The sequence below is a fragment of the Myodes glareolus genome, chromosome 12 (assembly GCF_982192425.1).
Source record: "Myodes glareolus chromosome 12, mMyoGla1.1, whole genome shotgun sequence".
Classification (NCBI taxonomy): Eukaryota; Metazoa; Chordata; class Mammalia; order Rodentia; family Cricetidae; genus Myodes; species Myodes glareolus.
The window spans coordinates 73,396,300-73,410,420 of NC_142037.1; the positions used below are offsets into that span (position 1 = coordinate 73,396,300).

Below are 14,121 nucleotides of genomic sequence, written 5' to 3' on the forward strand. Positions count from 1 at the left end.
AAACAAATGCAGAGACCCACAGCCAAACATTGGCTCAAGCTTCTGGGAATCCTGATGAAAAGAGGAAGGAAGGATTATAGGAACCAGAAAAGTCAAGCACACTGCAAGAAAAACCACAAAATCAACTTAACCTGAGCACACAGTAGCTCACAGCATCTAAACTGACAACCAGGGAGGTCTGCATGTGACCAGCCTAGGCCCTCTACATATATGTGACAGTTGAGAAGCTTGGTCTACTTGTCTGACTCCTAACAGTGGGAGCAGGGACTGTCCATAAGGCTGTAATTGGCTTTGGGAACCTTTTCCTCATTCTAGGTTGCATTGTCCAGTCTTAATACAAGGGGAGGTGTTTAGTCCTAATGCAACTTGGTACGCCGTGTTTTGTTGATATCCTTGGGTACCTGTTCCTTTCTGAAGTGATGTAAGAGGATGTAAGAAATGCAATGAGGGTGCAGAGGGCAGGTAGGGTGATGGGGTGGGGATATGTGGTCTAGATGTTAAATAAAATAAATTTAATTACTAAAAAGACAAAAAGAAAAGAAATCCTTCAAAAAACCAACTTCAATTATCTGTGTGCATCCTGAAACAACCCGTTTTACATAACTTTCCTTCAACAATGGACACAGGTTTACTATAATTTAATTCATAAGTGGAAATATGCAAGTGGGAATTATTTTAATGTTTTTGATTCCTATTTGTATAGATGATTTTCATAATTTTGATTTCAAATTTTATTTCTCTAAATGAAATATTTTCATTGAAAGAAGTTTCCTTAAATTAAAAATTATATATAAAAATTATATATTGAAATTGTTTTCCATTTCAATGATAATTATGTATTCTGAATTAAGGTACAGTTGAGAGACATAATTATCTCATCCAAGTAACCCCCATTTATTATTTGAACTAAAACAAATGCATATTAAAACAGTAGATTAACAATAAATTCATTAAGGATACTTTAAAAGTGTTATATTTTTTTATTATCACAAAACTGGCAATGTCTTTTCTAAAATAGATCAGCACATGAAGGATACACAGAATCAATAGCAAAATTAACTACAGAAAACTTGTAATTTCATAGCACAGAATTATACGAAACACACCACCAAACTAACCAGATTGGAAAAACTATCACTAAAATGTAAAAAAACAAAAAACAAACAAAAAATACAAACTGTAAAGAATGTTTGCTGAACATATAAACTAGAATTGAGTTCCTAAGTGAACAAAACAGTTAAAAACATAATCCACAACAATACAGACAGAAAATTCATAGAAAATAAAACTTAAAGGCCAGAAATAATTTATTTCACAAATGTGTACTGAAAACCATGACTACTCAAAAGTGCTTGGCGTATCTGCGGAAGCAAAGCAGGGACAAACCAACTGCACTTGAGTATATTCTGTTGTGGTGGGTGGTGATGAGAAATCATCACCTAATAGATACATCTAATAGAGAAGGAGTTGTACACTTAACCTGCATTTACAACTGTGGACGATATTACTAAAGAACAAAATCCATTAATAATCAATAATAAACTTCAGTTTAAGCTATTTAAACTACTTCTGTTTAATTGTGATTAATCAAAATGTATTTGATAATAGTCTTCAGTTGTTTTCTGCATTGGTACTGCAATTTGAATGTAATTCTTGGATTTTATCTAATGAATCTCTCTCATCTATTTGTAATGCAGAAGATAAAAATAATTTATTCACTGTTTTAGTTTGCTCTGGGATACCTCTGTTCATTGTAAAACAGGTGAAAAAGTATCTAATAACACAAAACATATGAGTTTTCATAGTGAAAATTAATAGAGAAAAAACTCCAATAATGAAAACATAAGAGAACATGAAGTTGGAAGTGAGATAATTTGGGAGAACTAAAAGCAATTAGAAGGAGGTATTGGCAGGTGAATATGACCAATAAATAATATACAAGTGTATAAACACAGAAGCTAGAAGGGGTCATGGGATTTTCAAGAGAAGGTCGATAATATACAGGTACATAAGGCAAATAATGGGTAAAGAAAGATTTAATCCGATGGAGGATGCTAAGAGTTTATAGGAGAGAGTATTTGAAGACTCTCACTAAAGACATTTGAAAACACCACATGAAAACCTACTGTAAAATACACCCAATGAATAGACAAAAAACATGTAGAACAGGTTTTTCAGAAGGCTTTTTCCAGTTTCTAATAAAGGAGAGCAGCACCTCCCTACAAATACTATAGGCAATCAAATAAAAAAGACAAGTGCAGGATATGGGTTACTTATTTTTGTTTGTTGGTCAATAGGGTCCCATATACCCCACCAAAATAATGGAAGCTGTTGTCATCACTCTTGGTTATGCTCAAAACTCCATAATAAGATCACAGCTCTGAAGATCTCACATACTGAAGTTGTAGAACATGACAAAGGCAACTGCTGTTCAGAGGGAAATGCCATCCCTACTGACTATTGATCATAGCTCGGTACAGTGCTTCTGAGGCAGAAAAGTAAATGACAATCACATCTACTTGAGACTTCTGCGAATAGCAGTTGTCACTGGTTTGAGAAGCGATACCCACTGCAATAAAGCTGTCCGTCAATGAGATTGTCTTTAAATTTGATTCAGAAATGGCAAGCTATTGCAAAAACTTGATAAACATGATAACATGACAGCCAGTTGAAATGTATAACAAGCTGCTGCAGCATAATCCAACTTCCCTAATACACATAGTGCGTGAAAAAGTGCTTTTTACTCGATTTAAGGAGAAGGAAACCGAAGCACATTTTATGAAACTTGCTTAGATTCACTAAGCATGTAACTGATGCTTTGAAATTAAGCACATGGGATCAGTGTTGATGGTTCCCTATCATTCACATATTGGCAGGGACTTTATTAGGGAATAAAGCCTCTATGCCTTCAGTTCTACAAAGACAGCTATATAAGGCAGAAGAGAGTTGGGAATATCACTCAGTACTAATATAAAATGTTCTCTTATGTATCATTTCCATTGTACATTTTACTGCTTTACTTATTAAGTTTATTTCTAATATAAATTCAACTATTTCAGGTTGCAGACTTTAGTAACATTTCAGTAATTCTTCTTGTAGACTGAATTGCAAATTAACATTGTGTTCTTACCTAGATGGATGTTTCTTATTATCTAAAACAGAGACTATCTGATTCTCTTCTATTCAAATTACCTTCTTCATTTTCAAAAATGCTAAGAAAATAACAATCCTTACTTTTCTTCACAATATCTCTCTTTATTCTTTTTAAAAATATTTTATTAAGACCAAAAAAGATCTCTGCATATATATACATGGTACTTTGTATTTGTAAGGACTATTTTTAAAATTACATGTAAGACAAATAAAGCATGTTCTTTGCCTTATATTCATCCTAGCTTCTCATAATTTTTTAAGTTTTACTTCTATGTTTATGTTTGTATGTGGTGTGTATGCTTCTATGTATGTGTCTGTGTGTGTGTTTGTGTGCATAGTGTGGTGTGTGTGTCTGTGTGTATGCTTGGGTGTAATATAGTTATATATCTGTGTATGTGTGTGATGTGATGTTTGTGTGTCTATGTGTGTGTGTTGTACGTGTCTGTGTTTGTGTGTGTTATTGTATGTGCCTATGTCTGTTTGATTTATAAACCTCATTTGTTTAGTACTAAAATTGTATGCAGAATGGAATCTTATTAAAAAATTATTTATCTTTGCTTGTGTTTGTGTGTGTGTGTTTACCCATCAGTCTCAAAATTCTGGATGTATCCTAAGGACTTTGATCCATTTTGAACTCAATGGGTAAGGATCTAATTTCTTTCCTCTATACTCTAGATATTCAGTTTCTAGCACCACCTGATAAGGAGGAAGTACTGTTGTCTCTAATGTATGGTTTTGCTTTGGCAAAAAAATCACCATCTATACCATAGCTAACAAAGTTCCGCACCCTCGGGAATAAAATATGCAACAGGTATGGAAGTCTAAAGAAAGCATCAGTCTTGGGGTATTTTATTATTCAATGTCATCTCAAAGATGGCTATCCTCAAGAAACCATCCTTCCTTTCCTGAAGTACAGTCACACCTTTAATCTCAGTAGCCACACTAGTTGCCAGAGAAACTGGGCAGGGCATGCCTTTAATGACAGTGGTGCACTCCTTTAATCCTAGCCCCAGAGAGAATTATAGAATGGGAGGAAACAGCTCTCAAATTTGCACTCTCCTCTGAAATTCCAGTAGGCAGGATCGCCATTTCAGATTGAGGTCAAGGTAAGAGCCAGTGGCTGGCTGTTTTTCTTTTCAGATCTTCAGGATCAACCCAAATTTCTGACCCTGAGCTTTTATTAATCGTGATTCAATGTTCTGAAGAAGGCAAAAACTAAGGTGTCAGGGGACTAAGGAAAAGAAGGTATAATCTGAGCAATCAGGCAAAGACATGTAAATTAATGGATGATTAGGGGACACAATAAACTACAGAACAATTGCATATTCACTATAAATTTAGAGCGAGAGGAAATATAGAAGCACCATTTTAGTCAAGATTCCTGCTGTTTCAGACTTATTTTGGAAGCAGATTATTAAAATACTATAAAAGGACTAAATTGGTATGGTGATATTTTGTTTGTGATTAAACAAATAAAGCTTGCCTGAAGATCAGAGTGAGGAGCTAGCCACTAGTCATTCACAGAGGCCAGGCAGTAGTGGCACACACCATTAACACCAGCACTTGGGGACAGAGTCAGATGGATCTCTGTGAGTTCAAGGCCACCCTGGGATACTTGAGATTGATCGCATCTCAAAGACAAATGGAGCCAAATTTTGGTGGCTCACATCTTTAAACCCAGTACTTGGGAGTCACATGCCTTTAATTGCAACAGTGGGAAGGTGGAGACAAAAAGGGATATGGCTGGGTGGAGAGAGGAGCTGAGGGTATTCGGTCTGTTTATAGAGACAGCCTATCCCATTCAGTTTGAGGGTTCATTGAGACAGGATCCTAGCTCCTTTTGTCTGAGGATTCAGTAGAGGTAAAAATTCTTCCTAGTGGCTGGCTACTTTATTTCTCCGATCTTTCAGCATTTCCTCTGGTATCTGACACTGGGTTTTTGTTATTAAGACCAATTAGAATTTGTGCTACAAATTAGCTTGGAACCTTAGTAGTCCATGACTGACACCTGATTATAAAGTAAGCACCTGGAACAGGATGAAGAACAGCTTCACTGTTGGAGAGTTGGTTAGTGAGACTCAACTATGAAGCTACGTAATTATGTGTATCATCTACGAGAATCACCAATAACGAGGGCCAAAGGTACATTGAAGAATGGGACTAGTGTCAAAGAGTAGATCAAGAGCTGAAACTTCAGGGCTATGGGGAAGTACAACCTATAATGCAGATTGAATAAAATATTCATGTTCACAGTGTGCACTCATTCGTTTGTGCCTGGACACATTAGGTAAGGAGGATAAAGTGAGTTGTAAATGACTTTAGCCACTATTATTAATAAATACTTGGAATTTGCAATGGACACATAAAACACTGGTTCTGTTTTTAAAAAGATGGATTTAGCTTCATCTTTTTATTTTATTTTATTAATTTATGTAGTTAATTTTTCAGTACTATGTTGTTTTCATAACTACAGCTCTGCAGCATAAGTTGAAATTAGTCATAATATTACACCTAGTACTTCTTTTTATTCCACATTACTAAGACTATGTGGAGTCTTATATGATTCTAAATAAACTTTAAGAGTTTTAAAAATTATTGTGGTAAATGAAGTTAGAATTTTGCTTTACCTATGTAGATTTGTTTTTGGTGATGTGGCATTTTCACAATATTGGCCATTTCAACCCATGGTCATGGGTGACCTTTCTATCCAATGTCTTCTCCAATTTCTTAATGTGGTCTTCTACATCTTTCATTTCATTTGTTCAGTTTGTTTCTGTATACGTTTCATACTTAATCTCAGGGATGTAAGAAATGAAATGTTTGCTTTGATTTGCTGTTACAGTTTAAAGCCCTCGTGTTAGATAAGTCATGGTGCTAGAAGTATGTAGCAGCTCGTTAAGTGCATCAAAAATCAAGACTCAGAGAACACGCGTTCTCCTTCTCTCTCTGCCCATGTTTTACTTTACATTCCGTCCACAACTCTAGACCATAAAATGTGCAGCCATATTGAGTGGAACATTCTATCCTAGTTATCGAATCTAGATCGTTCATTACAAGTATGCTCAGAAATGAATTACTCCTAAATAATTTCTGCTGTGGGAGGTCCTTCTGTCTATGTGTTGCTTTTAGTGGTTAATGAATAAAGAAACTGCCTTGGCCTGTTGATAGGGCAGAACTTAGGCAGGGAAAACTGGACTGCATGCTGGGAGAAGGAAAGTGAAGAGAGGGAGATGCCATTGAGCCTCCGCTGGAGACAAACGTGCTGAAACTTTATTGGTAGACCATGACCTTGTGGTGATGCACAGATTACTAGAAATGGGTTAAATTAAGATGTGAGAATTAGCCAATAAGAAGTTAGACCTAATGGGCCAAGCAGTGTTTTAATTAATATAGTTTCAATGTGATTATTTTGGGTCTAAGCTAGCCGGCAGCCAGGAAGGACAAGCAGCCCCTCCTCCAACAAATTTCTAGCAGATATGTGGAAAAGTTTCTGTTGTTCTGAGCAATTCTAGAGCATATAATATTAATGATATTTAATACTCATAAATATACCTTTTTTGACTTTTTTCCTCCTTTGAAGCAATTTTTGATGAATTGTTTTTCCTTATTTCTTTTTCAACGTGTTCATATTTGAAATAAAAGAAAATTGTTGAGTTTCGTTTTGCTTTCTAATTTAGTATTTGTACACTTTTCAATGTGTTTTCTATAACTGCTTTCCAAACCAAAGCTCCCAACGTCCAATGAAAAGCATGGTCAGGCCTTTTGTAACAACACCCAGTTCCTGGTACAAACTTCTGTCTTTGTTAGAGTTTCTACTATTGTGAAATGACACCATTACCATGGCAACTCTTTCAAAGGAAAACATTTAATTGAGGTGGTGGCAATATGGTGGGACATGGCACTATGAAGGCAGACAAGGTGCTGGAAAAATAGCCAAGTCTTATATCTTGTAGGCAACAGGAAGTGAACTAAGACATTAGACAGTATTTTCAGCAATTAACAGACCTAAAGTCCTGCCTCCACAGTGACTGACATACTTCCTCCACCAAGGTTACACCTATGCCAACAAGGCCACACTTCTTCATAGTGTCACTATATTTCGGGACCATTTTTTTTTCAAACCACCAAACTGCTTGATTAGTGTGAAGATATTTAAAACTTATAATACAAACATCCTTTTCAGCATAACTATGGCCTATGCATGTCCCTTTTGCATTACATGGGTTTCAACTGAAAATATCACTTCATTGGAAAGCTAATTTATAACTACACTTGCTTTTATTCCAGCATTCTGTCACAATTTCCTCTTAGGCTCATGGATACTCAAGGAGCTGTCTAAAGCAAGATGTTTTAAGATTAGGAAAATTCAACAAAGAGACTTATCAAAACCCAGGAAGTAAACAGCTAAAATATCTCTGGAAATCCCTGAAATTTACCAGATACCTGAGTCCCTTCTTCCAAAAGTTTATGTAAGTTGTAATAACTTATAAGGAGCAAATACTAGCTGAACTGTCTGAGTCTCAGACCAGTAAAGTTTCCTGAATGCTACACTCCCCCGCCTGATGACCTACACATATGTCATGCAGTCAGTTCCAGTGTTCCAGATTTTATGCTGGGGTAGGCTTTTGGTAATTCAATTGCCTATGAGTTATCCCTGTTCCTGAATGTAAACCCTCACCCATATTTCTTTAAAAAAAACTCGAGTTTAGCTCATTGATTCATGAAGTTGGACTTGTGTGCAATGCACTCCTGTACCAAGTACAGTGGATCTGTACTTTGTCACTGGTTCTGTATCTGTGGTGGGTAGTTATTAATCCACATATCCTCGGGAACAGTGAGGCACAACACATATTAATATATGAATTATATTTTATGTTATCTTTTTACTTTCTAAAAATATGTACAACAATTGTATTAGTATCTTTCTTCTAATAAAAACCAGTGACTGGAGAGACCATTAGCTCTCAAATAAAGCTATTTAAACATAAATTCCTGCCTTGTTTGTTTCAATGACAATATGAAGATCCCAAACCAAATGTAAAAAGAGGCTAGCGATGTAGTTCACTTAGAAGAGGGCTTTTGCAGTAAAAACCCAGGGGTTTAATTCTAGCACCTCATAAAAAAACAGTGCTGTGGTGATGGTGGGGGCATTTATGTAATCCCAAACATCAGGAAGAAGATCAGCACCTCAAGGTCATCCTCAGGAAAATATGATGAGCTTGCGGCCATCTTGCCTTACATGAGATCCCAGCTCTGTCTAAAAAAAAAAAAAAAAAAAAAAAATAGAATTTTAATGTTTTTAAGATACCAGAACCTCAACTGAATTTATTAAATGATTCTCATAGAAAAAGAAGCCTCTTCCATCTCCCTTGAGACATTAATCATTGTTTATGATACAGTTTTGATGTAATAAAATTATCTTTCATGATAGAAGCAGAGAAGTAGCGAGGACAGCTTCATGTTTATATCCGCAAACACACATTATTTTACTGTTTTTTTCATGGAAATGCCAGAAATATCATTGTGAGAGTCAAAAACCCATTTCTGAAAAATATTGAACTAGTAAAAGTGTGAGCTGAGCCGATTTCAACATCTTTATTAATGTATCCTTCAAATTGTTACATTATCTTCTATAATTGATACTACAATTAGACTGCACCCCATATGTGAATAATTCTTTTTAGAGATATACTTTAAGAACTATATTAAGCGCTAATATTGTTGTCATGTCTAATGCAATAGTCATTTTTAAATTATGTGCCAAGAAGTAGATTTACATTGAGATTGGAAAATAATGACAGTAAAAGCTTCTAAGCCATTTTAAAAAGAGAATAAAATACACTACCTGATGACTTTATTCTACCACCTATTAAATATTTTTGGAGAGGGAAATGGCTTGCAGTAATTTCCTTTTGACATAATCTGTACTGATCAAAACAGCATTAGTACTTTGGGGGTTTTCTTCTACATATTTATTTAAAAGACATCAACTTGATATAATGTAAAGAAACAATTGGAGAATAAACAGAAAATGGAGCAGAATAAGGAATTCTACAAAGCAGCGAATCTCAACCTTCATAATACAGTGACCCTTTAATACAGTTCCTCTTGTTGTGGTGAGCCCAAACAAAAACCTATTTCCATTGTTATTTCATATTTTAATATTGTTACCGTTATGAATCATAATATAGATATTTGTAGTTTCTGATGGCCTTCGATGACCACTGTGAAAGACTTCTTCAGCTCATGAAGGGATCATGTACCACAGTTTGAGAAGCGTAGCCATAAAGCAGTCAACATTAAATTATATAACAGGGAGTGAATCTACACTACGTTTGCCAATATGTGAATTTTAACAGGTTTTGAGATTGTGTGTGTGTGTGTGTGTGTGTTTGAATGAACACTATCCACTCAAGCACATGGCTCTGGCAGGCCTTCTCTCCTATTTCCTCTGCCTTGCTAAAAGCTTATAAGTCCCATTCCTAAAGCTAGCCCTCAAGGTCTATTTCCTTGTTTTGACCACTTCCTCTTCCTGAGACTCATTCCACCACCATCCAACTATAGAATCATTGAGTCCAACAATCAAAAGCCCCATATGGTTCACCTGATTAGCAAGCCCAATTAAAATTAAACACCTTATCCAACACAGGATTTCCCCCTTTACCTTCATAAATCCCATTTTCTTATGTGCCAAGTCTGTTTCTCTCTATCCAGAGGCATCATTTGTCTCTCTGGAACTTCATTTAGCCCGTTTCTTGTCCCCAGTTTCATTTATCACAGATGCATCCTAGCCCACTCTAACACAGACCTTCCTTTCTTTTCCCCTAAAAAATTTTACTTCCAAGATGATCAGCTTACTGTGTTTTCCAGATTAATAAAGAATTTCTCAACGAAAACAGGTGTTTGGGTGTGGTTTGTGCCTAATGTGGGGTCCTGGAGAAAGCCCCTGCAGTGTGGGGTCTCCTTCCTGCCTCATCTTTTCAGTGTGTGTGTGTGTGTGTGTGTGTGTGTGTGCGTGCGCACACACACGCACACGTCTTATATGTGTAATTTGTGTACTTGCATTTTCATGCATGCAGAAGCCAGAAGGGTGTGTCAGCTATTCTTGACCTTAAATTACAAGCTGTAGCAAGGATGTTTAGACAGGGAATTAAGGCATAAACAGAAGTCTTTTAGGATTCTTAGTCACTGAACTTTGTCTCAAAGACCCTGAGAATGATACTGTTTCCTCCTTGGTAATATGGGTTAATCGGGTTAATTGGGTTAATCGTTGTGTTATTATAATCAGGAAAGTTTAAAAAATCAAAAAAAAATAATGGTAATATCTGATAGTTGTTTACTTTAATCATACTTATAGCGACTGCAAGTGTCCTTGATATAACTACCATACTCCAAATATAACTCTGGCCAAAGACAATTATCAAACTTCATATTGTGATACTGAAAAAAGCACAATTGTCTTTTAATCATATTCTGTTTCAAAAGAGAATACTTTCAAGGGAAAGAGATACACAGCAAAGATAAAATGAATGTTAGAGGGAAATATTTAATAGGAATTAACAAATAATTTGATTATTATCATAATTGACAGAAATTATGAAATTGTTACAGAAACTGAGATAGACTTATAATTAATAAAAATTTTCCAAATTACTTTAAAAATTAATGTTCATAGTAAATTTAATAGTTCTTAAATTTATTTGTAGTATTTATCATGTATTTATTTATTTTGTTTGTAGTTGAGGATATGCACATACCAATGTACATGTATGCCATGACATTCACAGAATATTAGGGATCTCTTAAAAGTGTTGCTTCTTTCCTTCCAGCTGTGGACTCTGGATATTGAAATCAGTGGCCCAACTCAGTGGCCCTTATACGTAGCATTTTATATAAAATTTTATAATATGCATATATAAAACCTTGATCTCAAAACAGTTCTTCTAGAAAATAGTTTTGAAGTGTAAAAATCTATAATTTGAATGAATTATTAATTGAAATAACCCAGCAATATTATGGAATGGAATAAATTAATCTACAAATACAATTGTCCTTAGAGACACATGTTTACTTGCTTCAAAAATTTTGGATGATTATACAGCTAAATGTACTTAGTATTATAAAAAGAATATATTTCAATTAACATTATTTATTCATTGATATCAAGAAATACTTTATTAATAATTTTACATATTCAGTTTTAGTTAATTTTAATGTTTATTGTGTCTACCCAATCTAAATGTATCTTTTTATAATCTATGTGATCAATTAGTGATTTATCATAAAAACATAAAATTTAAGGTTATTTTTATGTGATACTTTAAGCAATAAATATATTCAGATATCTCATTGCTTTATTAATATGAATAGTAAAATATGCAATAATTTGCTTTGGTAATAAGCCTTTTGATCATAACTACATGTGTATTATTTTAGACTTTCACATTTACTTTTATAACTTTTACATCCATAAATGTATTTAGCAGTCCATTTTTATTCTGAATGTGGAAGCTAAATGTTAGGTACTTAATCTGAGCAAGCAGCAGCAGATGGGAGGCATTTGCCAACAGGACTACCAAGAGCCTCAGTTAGCTATTTGTTACATAATATCAATATAGTTTAGCCTTGTATTCCTAAAATTAGGTGAAATGTGATGGATGTAGGTTGAAAATCTGCATGAAAGTTTCACAATGTTACTCTTCAAACTTGGTAAAGAATCACTAGTACTTTAAAAATAAATGTTAAAAAATATTTTCTGCAAACATAATGCAAACAAATCTGCATTATTGAAAATGGTCTACTTACCTGTTTTGCTCAAACAAATAAAAATTGAGTTTATGTATACTTTTGAGTAGAACTAACCCAATAACATGAAAATGAAAATTGTGTGATTCTAATAGGACACTTGCAGCAGACATAAAAGTATAAAATATTCAAGGAAAGGCAATTATGATCTTATTCCATTATGTATTCTTAAGTCTCTGGGGCTGCATTGTATATGCATTGATTTTGCTTGCTAATTTTATTTTCAGACTTCTAAAACTTCACTTTAAATTCCAAAACCACATTAGATAGACATCATAACATATTTTAACTCCCCAAGTGGCTAAATTGTGGAAGTCTTAGAGACTATGAAATCAGAAAAGCAATTCTACTATATTTCAATTTGATTATGTTCTCTTATATTTATGCACTTTTAATTGCATTATAATCATGAACTCATGGATGGTTATTTCTAAAGCTCTCACTATTTTTCCACCATTATACTGGACTACCATCATCTTGTGAGTATAGATATCTAAATTTTGCCCCAGGTTTTAAGTCACTTTATTTCAGTTTATTATGTGTTATTTTTTATGTACCATACCACTGCTTTTAAATTTTGTTCAGCAAATAGTTTTTAGCCATTCATTCAAATATTATTAAGCTCATTAATACTACTTTTATAACTTTCATTAAAATGTTCTTAAAAGATTATCATTTTTATTGAAATTTGCTCATAATAAATGTACCCTATTTTATATATTAACTATATTATATATCCTATTTTCATATCTTTGAATAATTTTACAGTAAGTTTTATCCTGACTTTGGCTTCCCTTTGTGAAAGACTTCCAATAAGGAAGTCATTAGAGGAGCATAAAATATATGATATATATTTAATGATGTTCCTGTATACATAATGCACAGGTTTATATAATATACATCTATAATCTCATAAATGATTATATAAAATAATAATAAAATACACATATAATTAATATATAAAAACATGGTCGTCAGTATGAAACATACAAAAAAGTAAAATTTGTTTCAATTTATATTTTTGTTATGAAAATAAACATGAATAATCTTTATAAACATCAGCAGGCATTGTTCTCCTAATTGTTTTTTTCTTTAATTTTTTTAGTTTTTGATATTCACTGTAATCTTAGGAGATGGACTGAGTTGTAGAAATAAGATGTTTGCAATTGTTTATTTTCCTGTTTTCTTTCTCTTTGAGCCTAGTTTAAGCGGACCTTGTAATGAGCTAGTCCTGGCTCACGCTTCTGCTACTGTTATTTTCTCACCTCAAGACTAACGGAATAGAAAACATGAGCCTAATAAGCCTGTCTTCTTTCAGTTTTTCTCTCTTGGATTTTTGTCATAATAATGAAGAAATGACTAATATCATTTCTTTTCCTACAGAGTTCAACCCTGGAATTGTGATTCTGAAGAAAATTTGAAGAATGCATTTTGTGGGAGAAACTTACTTTGGGTGTCAGGGACAATACAGGCTGAAGGATGTAGGAATAAATGTAGCCTGTTGGGCACAGATAGTCAGAACAGATCCAAGGTGGTTTAGGCTGGTCTAAAGATAGTAAATACTGACTGACAATCCAGTAGAGTTTGTGAGCGTCAAGAGAGGAGTTAAGTAAAAATTTTCCTATGTAAAGGCTGTATCTGTGCTCAGAAGTCTTTCTCAAATCTAAAGCAGCATGAAGAAGATGTCAAGAGAAAGCCTGGTATGGGGCATCATGACACATAAATTAATAAATTCAATAGACTGTGGATGGCCTCTGTCATGGGTGTCAGAGAAGTGCAAAATGAAAGGGATTGCAGAATCATATATTCATTTATGAAAACTCTGCAACCATGTTATCGAGAATAATGGAAAGTGTAAGTTAGAAGTGGGTTGATTATTGTTAAATGATTCAGAGAAACTGAGTGACAAAGATATCTTCCATCTGAAATTGTATAAAAAAACTATAGGCTAGCTAAGAACTGTCAAGAGAAAAAGTATGAGTAATTAATACACACTAGTGAGCATGATTTTGTAAATACTATATATATTATCACAGAGAGTAAGAACTACATTTTACAATATGAATTAATAAATAGTGTACATCTTCATGCAATTTTTTCTACAGGTAGGTAAGATAAAATGCTTTTCATAAAACTAAAATCCCTTATTTCACAAAAGTGTCT

General features: G+C 34.0%; 1 long non-coding RNA gene across 11 annotated transcripts in view; it reads right to left on the bottom strand.

The window, feature by feature from the left end:
- The window catches only part of LOC125392243 (uncharacterized), a 238,623-nt gene that overhangs the window by 108,209 nt on the left and 116,293 nt on the right, over positions 1-14,121 (bottom strand). For 7 of the 11 annotated variants that reach the window (XR_015739503.1, XR_015004742.2, XR_015739504.1 and 4 more), the window contains exon 2: positions 8,341-8,410. The exons of 3 other annotated variants lie outside the window; for them this stretch is intronic. This is a non-coding gene — a long non-coding RNA (uncharacterized LOC125392243). The remainder of the gene's footprint in view (positions 1-8,340; positions 8,411-14,121) is intronic. One more of the 11 variants, XR_015739505.1, reaches the window with a different exon arrangement.